The sequence below is a fragment of the Marmota monax genome, unplaced genomic scaffold, assembly GCF_021218885.2.
Source record: "Marmota monax isolate L192 unplaced genomic scaffold, Marmota_monax_Labrador192_F-V1.1 WCK01_AAM20220418_F8-fsc01083, whole genome shotgun sequence".
Lineage (NCBI taxonomy): Eukaryota > Metazoa > Chordata > Mammalia > Rodentia > Sciuridae > Marmota > Marmota monax.
In genome coordinates this window covers 56611-78167 of record NW_026691935.1, presented here as the reverse complement: position 1 = coordinate 78167, position 21557 = coordinate 56611, and the positions used below count along the sequence as shown (strand labels likewise).

At 35.3% G+C, this 21557-nt stretch overlaps 1 long non-coding RNA gene across 1 annotated transcript; it reads right to left on the bottom strand.

Annotated features, from left to right (window-relative positions):
• Window positions 1-75: 75 nt before the first annotated feature.
• On the bottom strand, window positions 76-15783 carry LOC124104375 (uncharacterized). The gene is made up of 3 exons (XR_006855478.1): window positions 15677-15783; window positions 1676-1765; window positions 76-140 (listed from the first exon to the last, which is right to left on the bottom strand). It is a non-coding gene; the product is annotated as an uncharacterized LOC124104375 (long non-coding RNA).
• Between the last annotated feature and the right edge of the window lie 5774 nt (window positions 15784-21557).

The window sequence follows — 21557 nt, the reverse complement described above, 5'->3', positions numbered from 1 at the left end:
ACATATCATACATATATTTTTGTCAGACCTACTATTTCTCTATCCTCTAATAGATAATGAAACAAAGGTACTTGCATTTCTCAAGTGGAAAATAATGCTTCTGTGGATGTGGGGAGTAGTTTTTAATTGTCTGCTATTACCTATGGAATAAATTTAAAAGAAGAGTTAGGTCTGATCACTTAGAAATGCTTGGCTTTAATGCTTATAAAAATTGAACTTACACATTCTGAAAAACACATTTTTTAAATCAAACTTAAGCTCATTTCACTTTCTCTCTTTAATATGTCATCAACACAAAAGCTTTTATCTCTTCCACTCTAAAGAAGAATATGATATTGTGGATAAGTGAAGGAAACAGCAAAATTATAGAAATTAAATATTCTGTGTCACAAGTCTTTTATGAGGAATAACATTTGTTTGATTTTTATTTTTTGAAAACTAAACATGTAAATGCTAATTCTTTAAAAATTGGAATGGAACTTATTGATGTCTATTACCAGTATCCTTATTTTCACTGTGTCACAAAGGGGAAGTTGTGCCCATCAGGCCAAGAAACTACTCCTACATATTACACAAGAGAACTTAAAAAAAATCTAAGGGAAATTGGACAGAGGCATTTGCAAAATCAAGCAGCATGATACAAAAATTTGGAATCTATCTTTGTAAGTCAGTAGGATGATTTTATTCAAAGAGAAAAAGTCTCCACTATCTCTCAGATTGGCAAAATCAGTTTCCTTTGTCAAAAAATTGCTTAAAATTCCAAAAGGTAACATTGATATGTCAGTGACTTGTTCAGATGGCTGTCCCCTACCTTACCTAAGCCAATTAAACATCACTAGAAATTTTGTTCATATTGTTTTGTCTTTATTAAAGTATAATCAGGAAGAATTCCTCACGGTCTCAAAATTTGCTATTTTTTCTCAATTGTTTTGTGACTTCCTGGCTATTAAGTAGATGGAATAATATTTATTGCTCAGACAACTGGGGCATCTGAAAATGAACTGAAGTCCATCTTCCTTAGGCACTCTGTCCTGGTGGATGACTCCAGGTTCCAGTGCCAAAACAAATCAGGAGAAAAACTTTGTCTCAGAAGTATCTTATTGTGTGTTAAAATGGCAAACATAACAAACTGAGGTGGGTGTTTGTTTTTTAGAATGCAACACAATTACAAAATATACTAAATTAATTTTCCAAAACAGTCTAATAATCTCTCTCAGAAATTCCAGTGATGCAGTGGTTATTTGCATTTTCCTGATTATATTCTATTTTTTCCTCAGAGGGAGACCTATGTCCAAAGGGAACAAGCCCTATCAGTTGAGTGTCATAGCAATCAGGCAGAAGCTTCAGCATATCAAAATGCCAGAAATCAGACAACAGAGAGAGAAGATGAACGTTTAAATAATAGAAAACTCTTCAGTAGTGCTGAAGTTTGGTATAGAAAGAAAAAGGGAGGCGAGAAGAAACTAAAGAGTTAATGAGGAAATAATTTATGAAGAATTTTATAATGCCTTCCATCCCTTGTACTAAGTAATTAAAGTTTTAAGTATAAAATACAGGCTCTTTTTACATTTTGGACAGGGTGGCTCTGCTGTAGTGTGGAAATTTGTCTTGGATGGGAGCCAGAGCAACAGAGAGAGATCATTCATTCATCCTGTTGTTTCAGGTATCTACTTACCAGTTAATGATGTCTTGATCTCAGGCAGTTTCTGGACCTCAGCATTATGATGGTTCTGCATTGCAGAATTCTGTGCTGTTGGGGGTTTTGCTGTAAAAATGTAGTAGTTTATCAGTAACCAAGTCTTCTACTCACTAGATGTCAGTAATATTTCCCTCATCTCCAGTATAACAACATCTCAATATCTTTAGCCATTTTCAGATGTTCCCAGGGGAGTCTCCCACCCCAGAACACTGATTTGTGGTAATAACAAAGAGGATAGAAGAAGAAGGAGAATTGGAACGATATTTAACTTGTTAACAATAAAATGATGATGTATTGAAAGTAACATTTGAGGGAAAGGGGTAAATTGTAGATGCAAAATTTTAAGTGTGTCTGCTTTTACTTTCTACCTGGAACAGTTATGGTGCTTATATAGGGAGGTGCTGATATCAGACATATGAGCTTAAAAAGTAAATTGAAAAATACACACACACAAACACACACACAAGAGTCAGGATATTATTATAGTGTTCCAACATAAAATTAAGGGGAACTCAACTAAAAAAATGATAATTAAAGTAGAAGAAACCAGGGCGAACAATTTTCAACCCCCTAGTGTCAAGCTCTACTCAATCTCTCCAGTTTGAACACCTAGGCCCATCATATTAGCTATTTTAGAATATGAGAATACAAAGAAGTACCAGATTTTAACATTCAGAGTTCAGAAAATATTTATCTTAGCTACTTATTATTTGGAATGTTCATAAAACACAATGTAATGTCTTTTTGAAGTGTCTGTGATTTTAGGGATATAATATGGAAAATTAAAGACAACAATGTTCTATTACAAAAATGTGTTTCATATTTGATGTTAGAACACAACACATTTGTTTTCTAAGTTAGATTCAATAAAGATAAGGAGCTTAAAGTTATCTGGACAGAAGAAGAGAAAGGAATCAGTCATTAGTTAGAATGAAAGAAAGCACATGATTGCACTTGAAAGGTTGTTAGCAGAAGCTGTCCAATAAATTCACAGAAGATGCTTCTGCTTCAATAAATTGATGTGCTATCAGCCAGGCACGGTGGTGCATAACTGTAATCCCAGTGGCTTAGAGGCTCACGAGTTCAAAGCCAGCCTCAGCAACAGCAAGGCGCTAAGCAACTCAGTGAGACCATCTGTAAATAAGAATACAAAATATGAGGGCTGCGGTTGTGGCTCATAATATAGTGTTTGCCTAGCATATGTGAGACACTGTGTTTTATTCTCAGCACCACATATAAATAAATAATTTAAAGGTCCATCAACAACTAAAATATATCTAAAAAAATACAAAATAGGGCTGGGATGTGGCTCAGTAGTCCAGGGCCTCTGAGTTCAATCACTGGTACCAAAACAAACAAACAAACTGTTGTACTATAAAATCCTTTTGTAGCACTTGAGCTTCACTTTATCTACTTGTACTGACAGACCAAGGTTTTGTTTGTCCCAAATCTATAATTTGGTGACAATTGTCTGTTTATCTTCTGAGCATGAAAGGGAAATCTCAGCCTTGAAAATTTTTTTATTATTAGTGTTATTATTATTGGCCTGGTGAGAACCATAATAGTGTTTTTATGAAGCATAAGAAAATTTAGAGTTCTAAGACTTTATTCTGAAAAAAAAAGTAATTTTATAAATATTATTTCATGTTCAAAGTATGTTCATATACAGCCTTACATTTTCAAATGACCAAAGAATGAGGGACACTTAAAAATAATGTGTTTCATTATTCACATAGGTGGTAATAAAGTTGTAGCTTAAATTTTAGCATTAGTACTCATTCTCTAATTTTGTGTTATTTCTGCCTATTGTCAAACATCTAACAATATTTTAGGAATAGGATGTCAATTTTTTATGTTCATAAAGTTCAATGTAAAATAAAAAAGAATTATCTTCTTGATTATGGCTAATATTTTCTGTATAATCTTATGAATCATTACTACTGGATTAGCATTTTTCAAAACCAGGATCAAACATTTTTTTTCAACTTTATTACCTTTTTATACCTATTATTAGAGTAAATAAATTGGCATCATAATTTTAAGTTAATAATTTTTTTTCACATAATGGATATGCTAAAATTAAATCCATTCCTTTATATAAACTTGTAGAAGCTACACCCAATTTTCAGATGCTATAAACAATGTCACAGTAATCTTCATATATAAATAGTATGTGTGTGTGTGTGTGTGTGTGTGTGTGTGTGTATATATATATATATATATATAACTTGTTATATTTTGGAAGAATATTCATGACCTAAAAGGTGTTCATATTTTTTAGTATTTTTTAAAATCAGAAAATACATTAATTTGCTCTTTGATTAGTCCGAATGCAGCTTAAACTTTTCCCATTGTCCTCCATCTTTTACAAAACAGTTGTTTTAAGTTATTAAATTGTGGAAACAATAAAGACATTACTCTGAAACAACTCTTAGTAGGCAAAAAATTAAAAAAAAATGTTATCACTAAGAGATAATCTATAAATCTTTGTGACACTTGGTTTAATTCTCAGCTCCAAACCCAATAAAATTCCAGGCATATGCATAAGTTGTTAATTATCTAATAAAGCAACACTATTCTTCATTTTTCTAGTCTAAGCTAATATTATATTACCTTTGTAATATATGGTGGTAATAAACTTATCTTTTTTCACCATAAGTAGTGGACTTTAAGTCCAGTAAATTTGATCATTCTTTTGCGTATTGGTGTTTTTAATTTTTTTTTTTTTTTTTGGTTTTTCATTACATTGACTGATTTGAGTGATTTTCATATTGATTACTCTTCCTTTTTCTTTTTTTTTCTTTCTTCCTTCCAACATATTTAAAACCTGGAATTCTCTTTTCTTTCTTTCAAAGCAATTTTTTTCTTTTACAGATATTTTTAGATTTTTTTAAAAAAATATTGCCCATCTCTAAATTCCAAAATGATTTTTCACCTTAAAAATTTTTACATATTAGTTTGTATGTATTTCAGCATTTTTTATATGTTAATGCTGCCTCTCTATTTCTTATTTAGTAAGGTATGTGCCCTGTCTCTTCCTAATTGTACAAACATTATTTTTTTTCAATTGATAATATCACTTTTTCATGTCAATTTTTACTATTTGATAGATATAATACTAATTTTATCTGCAATTTATGGGTTTTTTTGTGAAGTCATTTAAAATAATTTTGCAGTCAAATCTCTCATTACCTTTTCTTACGTTAGCCTTTTCTACATAAAGCCAGTTCAATGTAAAATTAAAAATTGGCTCATTAAATTTTTCACACAGTTATGATTTTGCATTTAGTATTTTAAACAATAATTCATTTGATTTTCAGCTTGAGAAGAACTGGGTTAAAATGCCCATTTTATCCATTAATATTTCAAAACTTGGAAAAGTCAGTGATCTTTGAGCATCTTTAAATGGAGCCTATTAAGAACCATAGGGGTTAAATTAGATAATGTGTATAAACTGTTAACAGATGTCTTGCTGGTAGTAAATGATAAATGACGCGGCAAGTTATTTATGGCTTTATACATAATGAGGTGTTTTAATTTATTATTTACCAATAAATTAATAATAAATTGTCTTTGGTAAATAATAAATTATTTTTATTAGTTTTGACTTATCTCTTGAAGTTGGGACATTCAAGAGATAAGTCAAAACGTACATGAATATAGACCTGAAAGTAATATGAGAGTTTTTCCAATTATAGTTGAAATATAATGAAAAATTAAAAAGTAGACATGGATACAGGACACATAGAGAAACTTCCTGTTCAGGAACATCACTTTGGTCTTTGGAGATTTTTGTCTTCATTCTCTGACACTTTAAATGGAACAGTACAATAAATAATTAATGGCTTAAGAGTGATTGCAGATCAACAAGCAAAGATAAATACAAAAATGTTACATGACACAGTGTTCCTATTCAATATCCTTGAAGTAGTTTCAGATTTAGATTGATTCTAGGCACCCAGGCCTCGTAGACATCATCAGGAACATCTAAATAGCTTTCTCACAACTTCTACAATGTTGGGGACCATAAATCAAGTCAAGATGGCATCTGGCAGTTTGCCAGGAGGAGTGGTTTATGAGGCAACCCCACGGAGCCATTAAGATGATAAGGATTCCTTATTGGCTGACTGCTGTATCTAGATAATGCTATGTCATTAAAACTGCAGGGTGAGCCAATGGCCTCACAATCCACCAAGGGAGACATTCATACCCCAATGGCCACAGTTACCTACAAAGAGAGGATTCAACTCTGCTGCCTCCTGTTCGTATTGGAAAATATGAAACCAGGTGCTCCTGTTCACATAGACACAGACCAAGATTTGATGGTCTCTCTACAAAGATAGCTAAAGCACAAAGCTCTATTTCTAGTGCCGAAAAGTCAGAGGCAGGTTGTCAAGAAGTCATTAGGCCAGCACAGCTCCATGTTTGTGGAATGTTTACCCTGTCCCCTACATTTGGGCTCTATTCTGCCAAACCCAAGGTTGTGAGCTCCTCAAAATTTTCACAGCCAGATATGTATTCACAGATTTTCTTCCTCTACTTCTCTCATTGTGTCTTATTTGGGGTGATAGTAATGTCAAGGCATTGTAGTGGATAACAGTGGAAGATTTTTATGTGACCTTTTGCCACTCCTTGGGAAGCCTTGCCTGCATGAGATCTCCAGAGCTTTCACTGAAAGGAGATTCCTCAACCCTTAATGGTTCGTGAATGAATCAAAACCCACAGTGCCAACTTCTTCATTCTTGAAATATGCCTATGCCATACAATGAAGTTTTTGTAAATCCAATGACCAGAAATCCCTGGAGAACCTTTAGATCTCCTGTTGCTCATCATGACTAAACCAGCGAGTGCCATTTTTGACTGAGTGGAATTCATGACCATGGTGAAGAACAGCTATGCCAGTGAGCAGGAGCCAGCAGGGAACTGGGCCTTGAGCAATGGAGTGCAGGTGTGTGATCAAACATGTGTGGTGGGCCCTTGTGGTTCTGTCATTGGATTCCAAATGTCATGTGACTGACAAGGTGCAGCCAGCAGACCCTAAAATATAAAGGCATGTTGTTGTGGGGAGAGGATTTGGTGAGATGCTCAGAATCAAGTTGCTATGCTCAAGTGGGCAAGATATATGGGATTGTAGCCCATTTTGGGTTTTTTCCTTCAGACCCTGACTCACCCCACGTGACAGAGCTCCCTCCAGCAATGTGTCCCAGTTGAACTTTTTGTATTTCAAAAACAAACACCAATTTTCCAGGGAAGCTGCAAGAAATGCCATTAAAACTGGAGGGTGAGCCAAAGGTTTCACCATCCACACAGGGAGACATTCATAAACCAATGGCCACAGTTACCTATGAAGAGAAGTTTCAGCTCTGCTGCCTCCTGTTTGTATTGGAAAATATGAAACCATGTCCTCCTGTTCACATAGACTCAGACCAATCTTTCATGGTCTCATTACAAAGGAAGCTAAAGCACAAAGCTATATTTCTAGTGCACAAATGTCAGAGGCAGATAGTCAAGAAGTCATTAGGCCAGCACAGCTCCAAGTTTGTGGAATGTTTACTCTGTCCCCTACTTTTGGGATCTCTTCTGCCACACCCAAGTTTGTGAGCTCCTCAGAATTTCCCATTCCAGATATGTATTCACAGATTTCTTTCCTCTTCTCCTCTCATTGTGTCTTATTTGGGGTGATAGTAATGTCAAGGCATTGTGGTGGATGACAGTGGAAGATTTTTATGTTCCACATGTTCGCATACATATTAGACTCATTTTCCATTTTGCCTTTTGAAATATTGAATCTCTGACACTAACCCATAACCTACTAGACTCTGACTACTAATCCTAACGTGGATAAAAATAATCGTAAACATTAAAAGTACAGGCATTTCATACGAGGCATGGTGGAAACTTGGACTTGCCTTTTGCTTCTTTAGGGATACATATTATAAAACCTGTCACAATTTTTTCTCGTATTACTTCTCTATGAATTTTCAAAGTTAACAAATATGTAACTTCCTGACTCCCTGTCTCTGTCGCCTGGGTCACAATATATATTTTGATATACATATATAGAATCCTACTGCCATCACAGGTATATTCTTGAGAGTACTCTGACTATGGAAAATACAAATTTCATGAAGGGATCACTCCCCCCCATACACTGAGGGAACTGAAAATTCAAACTATGGTGAGCTTTATACATCAACAAGTTTATACATGAAACACTGTAGAGGAAAATGAATCTTTTGAGTACTTATGTGAAGGATATATATACCCTTATGAATTTCAATTAGCATATATACTATTACATTTTAATATGTATATATATATATATATATATATATATATATACACACACACACACTGTACAGATTTGCAAACATGAAACACATGTGTCATATACATACACTACCTTGATTCTTTCATGTCCAACTGTGTGGATTTCTAATCAACTTTTCACAAGATATTTCTCAGAAATATTCATTTTCTTGACATACATATTCATTTCTGAATACTCAAAATGAACTTCAGTGAATATTGAGTACTAACCCTAATATTTCTACAGTAAGTGACCCAGTTTAACATCAATGAAAGTATATTCATATGAAACATGATGTGTGTTTTGAAGATAATTTTCTTTCAAAATTGTTATATTCCTATTTCTTCAGTATATATACATCACAGGATGTATCATTTCATCCATTCACAAATTGATATGCATATGATTCTTTTTCATTCACTCCCTGTATCAGAACTCATGTATTTCTCCATGTTGCTTTACTTGCTTTTTCATGAGATTTCTTTTATAACACATTACTTTTCATTTCCATCATTTTCGAAGCAAAACTCAAACACAGTTTGTTATAATTAGTAACCCTAGTATTACCACTAGATTTATACCTACTTGGATTGAATGTTAGTATGTGCATACCAGATTTCATGTATTTTTTAAAATAATAAGTCAATCCATTATTTAAAATAGTAACCTGTTATATTTTTTATTCAACGTATGTTGTATTGATGCATCATCTCTACATATGTAGACACAGGGTACACCTTTTTGTATCCCCAAACACTAAATGATAAGGTTTCCAAACATGCTCCCAGAAATGGTAGAAGAAATACGCATGTCACCTGCTCCATGTATTCCTTCCATCACATAATCACAAATCCATATGAAATTATTATAAGAAAATTTCAAATCAGTTTTGAAAAAGAAGTGGGATGATAATATTTTAATGTCAACTATTGATATTTCATGATATTTAAAACCACTATATATGAAATTTCCTGAGATGCAAATCATTACAAAATGTAAGAGACAAGTCAGTAGCTGCTTTTTTTGTAATTCAGATACATTTACTACAAATAAGCTTTTTTAAAAACAGATATTTTCTTTTAAAATTTAGAAAGCATGTCAATATGTCGTATTAAAGTTCTACATTTATCAGAAAGTTCTCTTATTCCTTGCATACAAAGCGATGGGCCTTCTAATGAGCATGATACTTTATGTTGTCAGGAATTCTTGTGGGAGAACTCTTTAAGTGTTTTGCCTCTGTTCAAAATATTATTTAAAAATGTATCAATTTGCTTTTGATTTCAGAAATTTGTCTTTCTTTTGAAATTATGTATTCATTAGCATTTAGGGTTATTTCATGTGGGAAATACAATGATTACATTTTATCCTAATGTTGGTGCTCCTATGTGCTTATAAGGTGGCTTTCAGAACACAGTTGAGTCTCTCTCTCAAATTTGTTGGATTCATTAGAAAAGTACACAAACTTTTGATCATATTTAAATGGTTACATTTGAATTATTAGAAGCAGAAATCAGACATGTTAGTATTGTGAGCTGAACAAAGTACAGTTTTACTTTAATCATTTTGAGGAAGTTGATATAATGGCTTCTGCCCTGTTCTGTACCTGCCATAGTTGTCTGTTATCAGATGTCTCACCTAGAGAAATTTTTTTTGGCACTGGGGATTAAACCCAGGACCTTGCATGTGCTATGAAAGCCCTGATCTACATATGTCTTCAGTCCTCATTACAATTTCATTTTGAGACAGGGTCTAGCTGAATTGCTAATGTTGGCCTCAAATTTGTGGTCCTTCTGCTTTATTCTCCCAAACAGCTGAGATGACAGGCAGGTGTCAAAGTGCCTGGCTTGTCCTGGAGGATTTTGATGTCTACTTATTAACACATGTTTCCAATGTGTTAATAATTTCCTAAGCTAGATTATGTTCATTTTTCTTATCAACTGTCAATAAAGCCTTTTTGTTGTTTTGATGGTATGCTTCATGTGAACATGTTTTATGATGTGACACCACTCTTCATGGTGGACTAGCTATGCAATACACTATAAGGAGAGTATTTTGATTCTGAAAGTCTCAAGTGTTTTAGATCCAACATGTTTTCTTAAGAGGAGTGATTATTCATTTTTTATTTGATTAAACAAATAAGACACAAATTCTTTTTTTTTTCTTTTGTGGTTCTGGGGGTTTGTCCTAGGGCCTCCTGCATGCTAGGAAATCTTTCTACCACTGAGCTACATCCCCAGACCCATAGATCCTGTAGTTGTCATTAGCTTCATGATGAGCTAGTGACAATAAAATTACTTAGAAGTTCAACTAGATTTAGACTCATGCAAGAGTTTGGGCATCCATAGCTCCTTGTGATTTCTAAAAGATAGAGTGTTTCTCCACAACACAGCAGCATCTGATATCACTCCTGGACTGAGTTGACACCTTTGCTTCTCTTGGCTTACCACTTCCTGCAGAGGTCTTGGAGGAGTTGGACGTTCTTTGACTATTTGTTTCAGTGACAAATATTTGATTATATTGCTGCTAAAAGGTATGCATAGAAATAAAATAGAGACAAGGATTCTTTGGGATAAGTGATTCAGTCACAGTGAGTCAATTTGCCATTAGAACTTTTTTTTTATAAAGTCACTCATTTGGGAAAGTTAAACCATGAGTTGAAATAAAATCTCTAAAATGTCATTTTTTCCCCTCTAGTGATCAAGTTTTAAGAAGGCAAACCTAAAACATAGTGACAGAATAAAAATATAACAAGTTCACATATGTTATTACTTCAACATGAAATATGTAAAAGTGGCACATACTTTGAATTTTTAGAATTTTTTTAGTTGTAGTTGGACACAATGCCTTTATTTTTATTTATTCATTTTTCTGTGATGCTGAGGCTCAAACCTAGTGCCTCACATATGCTAGGTGAGTGCTCTACTGCTGAGCTACAACCCCAGCCCACATACTTTGAATTTTATATTAGTTTGAACTATTTAATTTTTGTGTTATAAATGTTCATAATAAAATACAGAACTAACTAAGAGTGTCAGTTACCAGTAATTAACTGTATGAATAATTAAACAAGTAGGTGTTTGAGAAAATATAACCATATCCTAAGGTTTTACATTAGTTTAATCTTTTTTTTGGGGGGGCGGGGGGTTACTGGGGATTGAATCCAGGTGTGCTTAATCACTGAGCCACATCCCCAGCCCTTTTTTGTATTTTATTTAGAGGTAGGGTCTCACAGAGTTACTTAGGGCTTCACTAAGTTGCTGAGGCTGGCTTTGAACTTGAAATCCTCTTGCCTCAGCCCCTCAAGACACTGGGATTACAGGCATGTGCTACCATGCCAGGCTTAGTTTTATCTTTATACAGAAATTGAAAAGAAAGTGCAGAGATTTCCCAGGTAGCCTCAGCCTGGTTTCTTCCCTTATTATGACTTAGGTGAGCTGTTTCTAAAGTGTTAACATCTTAGACCATTCATCATGAATAAGAAATACTGGTATGTTAAAATTAACTGAAGTCACATATCTTTTGGATTCTTGGTACTGTGTCTTCCTGTTCTAGGATTCCATCTAGGATCCAACATGACATCCAGTCATCATGTCTCCATGAACTTCTCTTGGGGTGACAGTTTCTATGAACTCCCTTGTTCTGATGACCTTGACAGTATTGAGGAGGACTTGTCAGGTATTTTTTAGATTGTTCTCCATTGAATTTTCCAAGAAGAAAATTTTAAAAGCCACAAGAAAAAAGCAGCAGATCACATATAGGGGTATACCAATTAGTTTAAAGGCTGATCTTTCAACACAGTCCCTGAAAGCTAGAAGATCCTGGAACAATATATTTCCAATGCTAAAATATACTATATTCTAACCAAGACTCTTGTAAAAGGTGAAAGATTTATACGATCTGAAGAGGAAACCAGAGTATAACCAAGACTCTTGTATGCAGCAAGACTAAGTGTCAGGTTGACGATGAAATAAAATTCTTCCATGATAAACAAAAGTTAAGAGAATCTGCAGGTACAAAACCAGCGGTCAACATATCCTTGGAAAAATATATCATTAAGAGGAAATGGAAAAGAACAATGAAAACCAACAGTGGAATGGAGTACACTATGGGAAAAAAAACTAATCAAAGAGGAAAATCAAGTCAAGTTAAATAACAAAGATAAACAAATATGGCTGGAAATACAAACCATATCTCAATAGTAACCCTAAATGTTAATGGCATAAACTCACCATTCAAAAGATACAGGCTAGTAGACTAGATTATTTTTAAAAAGATCCTACAATATGCTGTGTACAACAAAATCATTTGATAGGAAAAGAGATACATAGACTGAAGGTAAAAGGTTGGGAAAAATCATACACTCCCACGGACCTCAGAAGCAAGCAGGGGTGTCCTTACTCATATCAAATAAAGTAGACTTCTAGCCAAAGTTTATCAAAAGGGATAAGGAAGGACCCTACATATTGATCAAGGTAACCATACAGCAACAAGACATAACAATCTTTAATATATATGCCCCAAACCATGGTGCAGCTATGTTCATATAAAAAAGTCTTCTCAAGTTCAAGAGTCAAATAGACCAAAGCATAATAATCATGGGTGATTTTAGCACACCTCTCTCACCACTGGGAAGACCGTCCAATCAAATTTGAATAATGAAACCATAGAACTCAAAACCACAAGTAATAAGTTAGACTTAGTTGACATATATAAAATATCAACCAATATCAAGCAGCACAATATCTCAGCAGCACATGGATCCTTCTCAAAAATAGACGCTATATTATGCCCAGGGCAACTCTTAACAAATACAAAGGAGTAGAGTTACTACCATGCATTTTATCCCATTGTAATGGAATAAAATTGGAAATCAAGGATAAAATAAGGAAGAAAAATTACTTCTTCACATGGAGAATGAACAATATGCTACTAAATGAACAATGGGTTACAGAAGATATCAAGGAGGAAATTAAAAAATTCTTAGAGGTAAATGAGAACACAGACACCACATATCAAAATCCCTAGGACATTATAAAAGCAGTACTAAGAAGACAATTCATTGCTTGGAGTTTATTTCTTGAAAGAAGAAAGAGCCAAGAAGTTAATGACCTCACACTACACTTCAAAGCACTAGAAAAAGAAGAACAAACCATCAGCAAAAGCAGTGGAAGGCATGCAATAATAAAAAATCAGAGCTGAAATCAGTGAAATAAAAACAAAAGAAACATTTGGAAAAATTGACAAAACTCAGAGTTGGTTCTTTGAAAAAATACATAAGAATCACAGACCCTTAGTCATGCTAACAAAGAGAAGAAGAGCGAGAACCCAAATTACTAGCATATATTTTGAAAAAATAAATATCAAAACAGACACTACAGAAAAACAGAAGATAATTAGAAATTATTTTGAAACCATAACTCTAATAAAATAGGTGATAGTGAAGGCATCAGTAATTTCCTAAAGTCATATGACCTGCCCAGATTGAGCCAGGAAGATATACATTTGCTGCAGTCCAGCTGGGCAAATAACTGGGAGGTGACAAGCAACTTGAAGGTTGAAGCGGGAACTACTTTATTGCAAGTGAACTCAGCCGAACTGAGCGAGAACTCAAAGTAGCGGGCTCCTAAGGTAGCTGAACCGCTTCTATGCAGGACAACAGAGGTATATATACCTACCTAATTACACACAGCTTGACTCAATTAACATCATCTAGATACAGCAGTCAGCCAATAAGGAATCCTCATCATCTTAATGGCTCGCTGGCATTGCTTAACAAACCACTCCTCCTGGCAAACTGCCAGGCGCCATCTTGACTTGATTTGCATCCCCAACATACATCACTTAAAGAGACCAATATCAAGTGAGGACTTAGAAGAAGTCATCCAAAGATCAGCAACCAAGAAAAGCCCAGGACCAGATGGATATAGAGCCAAGTTTTAAAAGACTTCTCAGGAAGAACTAATACCAATACTCTTCAATCTATTTCAGGAAACAGAAAAAGAAGGAGTACTTCCAACTTCATTCTATGAGGCCAATATCACCCTGATTCCCAAACCAGAGAAAGAAACCTCAAAGAAAGAAAACCTCAGACCAGTATCTCTAATGAATATATATGCAAAAATCCTCAATTAAATTCTGGCAAATTGAATACAAAAACATATAAAAAATATCATGCACCATGATCAGGTGTGATTCATCCCAGGTATGCAAGGTTTGTTCAACATATGGAAATCAATCAATATAATTCATCACATCAATAGACTTCAAGATAAGAACCATGTGACCATCTCAATAGATGCAGAAAAAGCATTTGACAAAATACAGCACTGCTTTATGTTCAAAACACTGGAAAATCTAGGGATAACAGGAACTCATGTCAACATCATAAAGGCTATCTCTGCGAAGCCTCAGGCCAACATTATTCTAAATACAGAAAAAAGGAACGCATTCCATCTAAAAATTGCAACAAGACAGGAATGCCCTGTTTCTCCACTTCTATTAAACATAGTTTTTGAAACACTGGCCAGAACAATTAGAGAGACAAAGTAAATCAAAGGGATGTGTATAGGAAAAGAAGAACGTAAATTAGTACTATTTGCTGATCATATGATTCTATATCTAGAAGAACCAAAAAGTCCACCAGAAAAACTTCTAAAACTAGTAAATGAGTTCAGCAAAGTAGCAGGATATAAAATCAACACCAATATATAAAAGGAATTTCTGCATATAAGCCTCTGAGACCGAAATGTGGAAAACTGCCCCATTCACAATAACCTGAAAAAAATAAGACACTTGGAAATGAATTTAACAAAAGAGGTGACAGATCTATAAAACAAAAACTACAAAATCCTAATAAGAGTCATAGAAGAAGACCTTAGAAGGTAGAAATGTCTACCTTGCTCTTTGCAAGGCAGAATTAATTTTATCAAATTGGCCATACTACCAAAAACACTAAAAAGATTTAATGCAGTTAAGATCAAAATCAATGATGATCAATGGTATTCCTCTTAGATAAGAAAGTGAAAACCAGATGAGATTTTCAGGGAGAGAACTAAGATGGCCGAATAGAGGAGATACTGTGTCTGGGGGCTCTGGACATGGACCCGAGAAAACAGTCAAAATGCTTCTCCACCAGGTCCTGCCATGATGGAAAAACTACAGTTCAGAGCATGTGACAGGACACCATACAGTGAACCTTTCACAGATTCTACCAGAGTGGGAAGCACAACGCAGAACCCAGAGGCTTTGCTTGCCAGTAAGATTCCAGACACCAGCCCCAAACCCGCAATCTGAACAGACGCGTGGACTACAATCTGCAGATCAGAAGTATAAAATCAGCAACTCTACACAACTCTAGATCACCAGATTAAGCTCACTCCCAAGCAAGTCACCAGACTGAGTTCTGACCACAGCACAAGTTCATCCCAGCACCCCCACCTCACCAAACACCCAATGCCAGAAACAGATGGAATCCACCTTGGAAAACCTTTCTTGCCATCTCTTGGTGTGTGTGGTTACCAATGTGGTTCTGCTGCTGACCAGGTAACTGGTTCCAAACTCCCCCAGCCCCAGTTGTGATAACTCAAAACTTTCTCACAATATTTTTTGGGGGGGCATGGCTATCAAGGCAGAACTAAAACTGTACAGGCACTTGGTTTCCAACTCACAGAGTGCAGGGAGGCTCCAGGCAGAAGCTCAAACCCTCAAACTCCTTACCGCCACCACCCCGAGGACAGTGACTCAAGCTTGGAATAGACAATGACACCTACTGGAAGAAAAGAAAACAGAATTGTAGTAGATTTTTTTTCTCTTATCATCCATTCTCCTCTACCCTTCCCACTCTGGTCTTCACAACACAAACATATGTGAAACCAAAAACTTTGCATGAGATAGGACTTTAAGAACTGAATCACCATAATAATAATATAACCCCCTCTATTTTTCTTAATTTCTCTCTCCCTTTTTTTCTTTTTCTTTCTTTCCTTTTAATTTTTCTTCCTCCCTCTCTCCCACTTTCAACTTCCTAACTTTTACTATTTTTACTTTAGTTAATTTACTAAATACATACAGGTGTTTGATTTTATGCATTCTTTCCTAAACTACCTCCGGTCTATTCATTAGAGTTCTCCTCCAAAGGGGCTAAGATAGATTATCCCCATACCCTCACACCTTTCCCCCTTAACGTAACATCCTAAGAAGCTTGGTTTCCTGAGAATGTAGAAATGGATCCATGGTGTATATTTATATCAAAACATACCCCTACATAGAACAAATGTGTGCATATAATTTTCAGTATACCCCAATAAAGACATTAGAATATTTCAGCTATTTAAACAATCTTTCACTTAGTGGACAACTACTACATTACAAATGTAAGAGCTACCCTTTAACATTTCCTCACATTGCCAGCATGCCACACTAGATTTAACTAAATAGAAAGGAGAAAAACACTGTTTAAATAAATTGGACACTCCAAACCCTGTTTATGAGAAAGCAATGGCCACACTGGGCATCTCAGCTAGGAACCTGAGCTCTATGCAGAACTATGAACACCATCTTCACCACTACTTAAAAACCTGTTTTCTTGTGACAGCAATTGTGGTGAGCAATAAACTGGTAGCATGTCCTATTATTCATTTTCTTATTACTTTTTAGCAGAAAGCCTATTTAGTGTCCTCCATGTGATGAGATTGTGGAACTGTCATTTTTGTAGGCCTTGGTTTTATTTGGAGGGGATGGGGGTATAGAGCTAATATAATGCTCTTTGGAGCTGACAGGGGAAGGAATGTTAAGAGTTTCTCTACTCCATGTTTTCAGGGATGTGCTGTAGGTAGAACCATCAAATTCCTGGGTGCCATGGTGAATTTTAGTTGATAATCTACTTTGCTAAATTTTAGAAGATGCAGGAAATGAAGGGGATAATGAGAGGTGGTAGGGTCCAGGTTGACTGAGTAGCAGATGAGGTAGTGGGTAGGGTTGGCTGTACATTTCAGCTTATTGAAATCAGCATGTGTGGGGTCCTGAGAGACTGGCACAGTATCACTCTGAAAATATGTGTTTTGCTAGTTTGGGGAAATGGGAAACGAGATTATATATAGCACAAGGAAAGTATACATGCGAGGGTTCTCAGAACAGGAAACACAAGATCTTTGTGTAGGGAGCGTAAGCAGAAGGGATTGACCTATGCTCCTGTGTGTAGGAGAGACTTTTCTGTATAGGAGCCAATCACCTAAAATTGCCAACCTCTGTAGTTGTACTTTTCCCTATTGCCCTCTCTTGACTCCATCTGCAAACTCATACATTCTCTGGTTTGAACTATGGATGTCAGTGCACATTCTTCCCTACACACACCTCCGTTTTTTGAATCTCCCATCATCCTTGAATTGCAGTCTGCCCTGGGATAGAAGGGTGCTATCCCTCTAGATTAGCTCACTGCAAACTCTCCCACACAGTAGTCTCTGCCCATCCTCCAGCCATTATCAGTAGCATTTTAGCAGACAGAAAATACCTGTAAAGGCTCAGTGCTTTCACTAGACAATACTTGCATGTTCAAAGTTAGTCATATTATCAATGCAAGAAAAAAACTCAACCACCAAAATCTACTTCTGTCAAATTTTATTATCTTTGAATGTGATGTTTTAATTTCCTTTTATAATGAATTATTAAATTTTTAAGAAAATCTTTATGTATGAATAAGATGTTGGGGATTACTTAAATTAGGACACCACTTAATGACCTAATAACCATTTTCTGCTTTTTTTGTATGTATGTATTTCTTTTTATTTTTTAATTAATTTGTTATATATAACAACAGAATGCCTTAAAATTCATATTACACATATAGAGCACAATTTTTTATATCTCTGGTTGTACGCAAAGTAACGTCACATCCTTTGTGGCTTCATGCATGTACCTAGGGTAATGAAAACCATCACATTCCACTGTCTTTCTTACTCCTATGCCCCCTTCCTTCCCCTCCATCCCCTTTTTCCTTTTGTCTTATCTGGAGTTTATTTAATCCTCCCATCCTGCCCGCTCCCACATCATGTTATGAATTAGCATCCTTAAATCAGAAAAAATCATTTTGCATTTGTTTCTTAGGAATTGGCAAATTTCACTTAGCATTATATTCATCAGCTCCATCAATTTACCTGCAATTGTCATAATTTTATTCTCTTTTAATGCTAAATAGTATTCCATTGTGTATATATACCACATTTTCTTTATCCATTCATCTAATGAATGGAATCTAGGTTGATTCCACAGTTTAGCTATTGTTTATTGTGCTATTGTAAACATTGATGTGGCTGTGTCCATGTAGTATTCTGTTAATAAGTCCTTTGGGTACAGAACGAGAAGTGGGATAGCTGGGTCAAATGGTGGTTCCATTCAACATTTTCCAAGGAATCTCCATACTGCTTTCCAGATTAGCTGCACCAATTTGAAGTCCTACCAGCATTGTACGAGTATGTACATATTACCCACATCCTCACCAACAATTATTGTAGTTTATATTCTTAAATGAATAGAGGAAGATGAAATCAGAATAGTTTTAGTTAGCATTTCTCTAATTGCTAGGAATGTTGAACAATTTTTCATGTATGTGTTTATAGATTGTATATCATCTTCTGAGAAGTGTCTGTTCAATATCTTGGCTCATTTATTGATTGGGTTATTTTTGTTGTTGTTGTTGTTGTTGTTTGTTTTGTTTTAAGATTTTTGAGTTCTTTATATATTCCAGAGATTAGTTCTATATCTGATGTGTGTGTGGTAAGAATTTGTTCTCAATTAGTAGGCTCTATATTCACTCCACTGATTGTTTCTTTTGCTGAGAAGAACAGTTTTAGTTTGAATCCATCCTATAAATTGATGCTTAATATTAATTATTGTGCTATGGAGTCTTATTAAAAAAGTTGTGGAATAATCAGATATGATGGAGATTTGGGCCTACTTTTTCTTCTAACAGACATTGTATCTCTGGTATAATTTCTAGGTCCTTAATTCAATTTGAGTTGAGTTGGTGCATGGTGAGAAGTAGGGGTTTGATTTCATTTTATTGCATATAAATTTCCAATTTTTCAGCATCATTTGTTGAAGAGGCTATCTTTTCTCCAATGTATATTTTTGATGCCTTTGTCAAATATAAGATAACTGTAATTATGGGAGTTAGTCTCTGTGTTATCTATTCTGTACCATTGGTATACTTTGTGCCAACCCCATACTGTTTTTGTTATTATTGATATGTAGCATAGTTTAAGGTCTGGTACCGTGATGCCATCTGCTTCATTCTTCTTGCTAAGGATTGCTTTAGCTATCCTGTGTCTCTTATTTTGCTAGATAAATTTCATGACTGCTTTTTCTATTTCTATGAGGAATGTCATTTGAATTTTGGTTGAAATTGCATTAAATCTGTATAATGCTTTTGGTAGTATGGTCATTTTGACAGCATTAATTCTGTCTATCCAAAAAAAAAAAAATGTAGATCTTTCCATCTTCCCATGTTTTCTTTTTTTTTCTTAAGATTCTTTAGTTTTAATTGTAGATGTCTTTCACCTCTTTTGTTAAATTTATTCCCAAGTATTTATTATTATTTTTGATACTATTCTAAATGGAGTAGTTTTTCTCATTTTCCTTTCATCGGATTTGTTAGTAATATACAGAAATGCCTTTGATTTATGAGTGTTGATTTTGTATCCTGATACTTTTGTGACTTTATTTACTAGTTCTAGCAGTTTTCTGATGGAATTTGTTTGGTCTTCTAGGTATAGAATTGTATTGTCAGAAAATAGTGCTAATGAGTTCTTCTTTACCTACCCATATCCATTTAGTTTCTTTCATCTGTTTAATTGCTCTGGCTAGTATTTCAAGAACTATATTAAATAGAAGTGGTAAAAGAGGGCATCCTGTCTTTTTCCAGTTTTCAGAGGAAATGCTTCCATTTTATGCTTTTATGTCCTAGAATGATGCTACCTAACGTTGTGGCCATTGGCCATCTAATCCATCAAAGTGACAAACTCAGTTCTTTTGTCATAGGATCTATATGCCAAAATATCATTTTGCTTGAGGCTACTGGATTAGACAGGAAAGACACAGGACATTTCCATAATAGCAAAAAATATTGAATGGTGATGTTCTATAAATTACCAGGTGTAAATATTATGGACAATATGACCTATTTAGAGTTCAAATCTAGTACCTTGCCACAAATTCATGGTGGTAACTGTGTTCTGATATAATTTTTTTTTTTTTGCCAAAAGGAATGAATGAATGAATGAATAAATAAATAAATAGAGTGATGTGGATACAGCCATCAGGTGTTACTTTTAAGAATTCTATTCCAGAGAATCTATCAGGTTGTACCTGAATTCTTCCAGTCACAGGATTTCAAGCACCTCCCTGGGAGACCCCCTCCCAATCTGGTAAGTGCCAATAACTCATTAAGGTGTCCATCAGAATGCCTCTTACCTTCTAGGCTAATGAGGTACTGGCCAGGCAGATGACCACTGCCACTCCAGATAAATCCTGTGAATGGGCATTCATAGCCATTCTATGAGCCTAAACCTGCTGGCATTGGGACCACACTTAGAGAACCTCTGCTCCAGCAGACTCCAATATTTAGGAGATTGGGCTGGTTTTAGAACAGGTAGTAGAAGAACATGACTCACAAAACAACTGTTTTACAAGTAGTGGATGCTGTTGAAATGAGACACATACCACTACCACCAACAACAATAACATAAAGCCCTCGAATTGGTTATTGCAAAAATAATGGGGAAACAGTATTCCAGGTCATTTTTAACTACTGACATCACATTTAATTTTTTTTTTTACCTAAGCCTTTTTGAATCTCTCAATCTCTCTCTCTCTGTCTCTCTCTCAATCGCTCAATCTCTGTCTCAATCTCTCAATTTCTCTCTCAATCTCAATCTCTCTTTCTCTCTCTCTCTCCCCCTCCCTCCCTCCCTCCCTCTCCAGTCTCCCCCTCCCTCTCTCCCTTTCCATGCTCATTCACACCCTGAGAAGGGGCCCAGAGGAAGGAGGTCATATCAACACCCTTGCCAGCCAACTTGGGCAGTTTTCTCATGGGAATGGGTCCTTGTTCAGATTGTATTTGACAGAATGTTCCAACCTTTTATATTAGATTGTGAAGTCCCTCTGCAAATGGCCCAAGTGCTAAGGTTTCCTCCTGGTTTTCCCTAATGCCACAAAATGCAGAGTGGCTAGGGTTTCCATGTCAGATCTTGAGCTGCAGATTACAAAGACCCTCACCATGCATGGTGATGATTATGGCAGGGAGCAAAATGGGCCAGAGTCCCAGCCCTAGCATGACTTTGGTTTTAATCATACTAAGGTGTACTTGAGATGTGGATGACTTCCCACTTCCATTATTTCCAAGTGGGGGTTGGAAATGTCCAGAATAATTGAATAAGCATAAAATCACAGGGAAAAGAAGTCATTACATAATGGCAGCTCCATTAACTCTGGCAGGCAATTTCAGCACACTATTCTAAGAGATTTGTAAAAATTCATTAGGTTTTTCTCTAACCC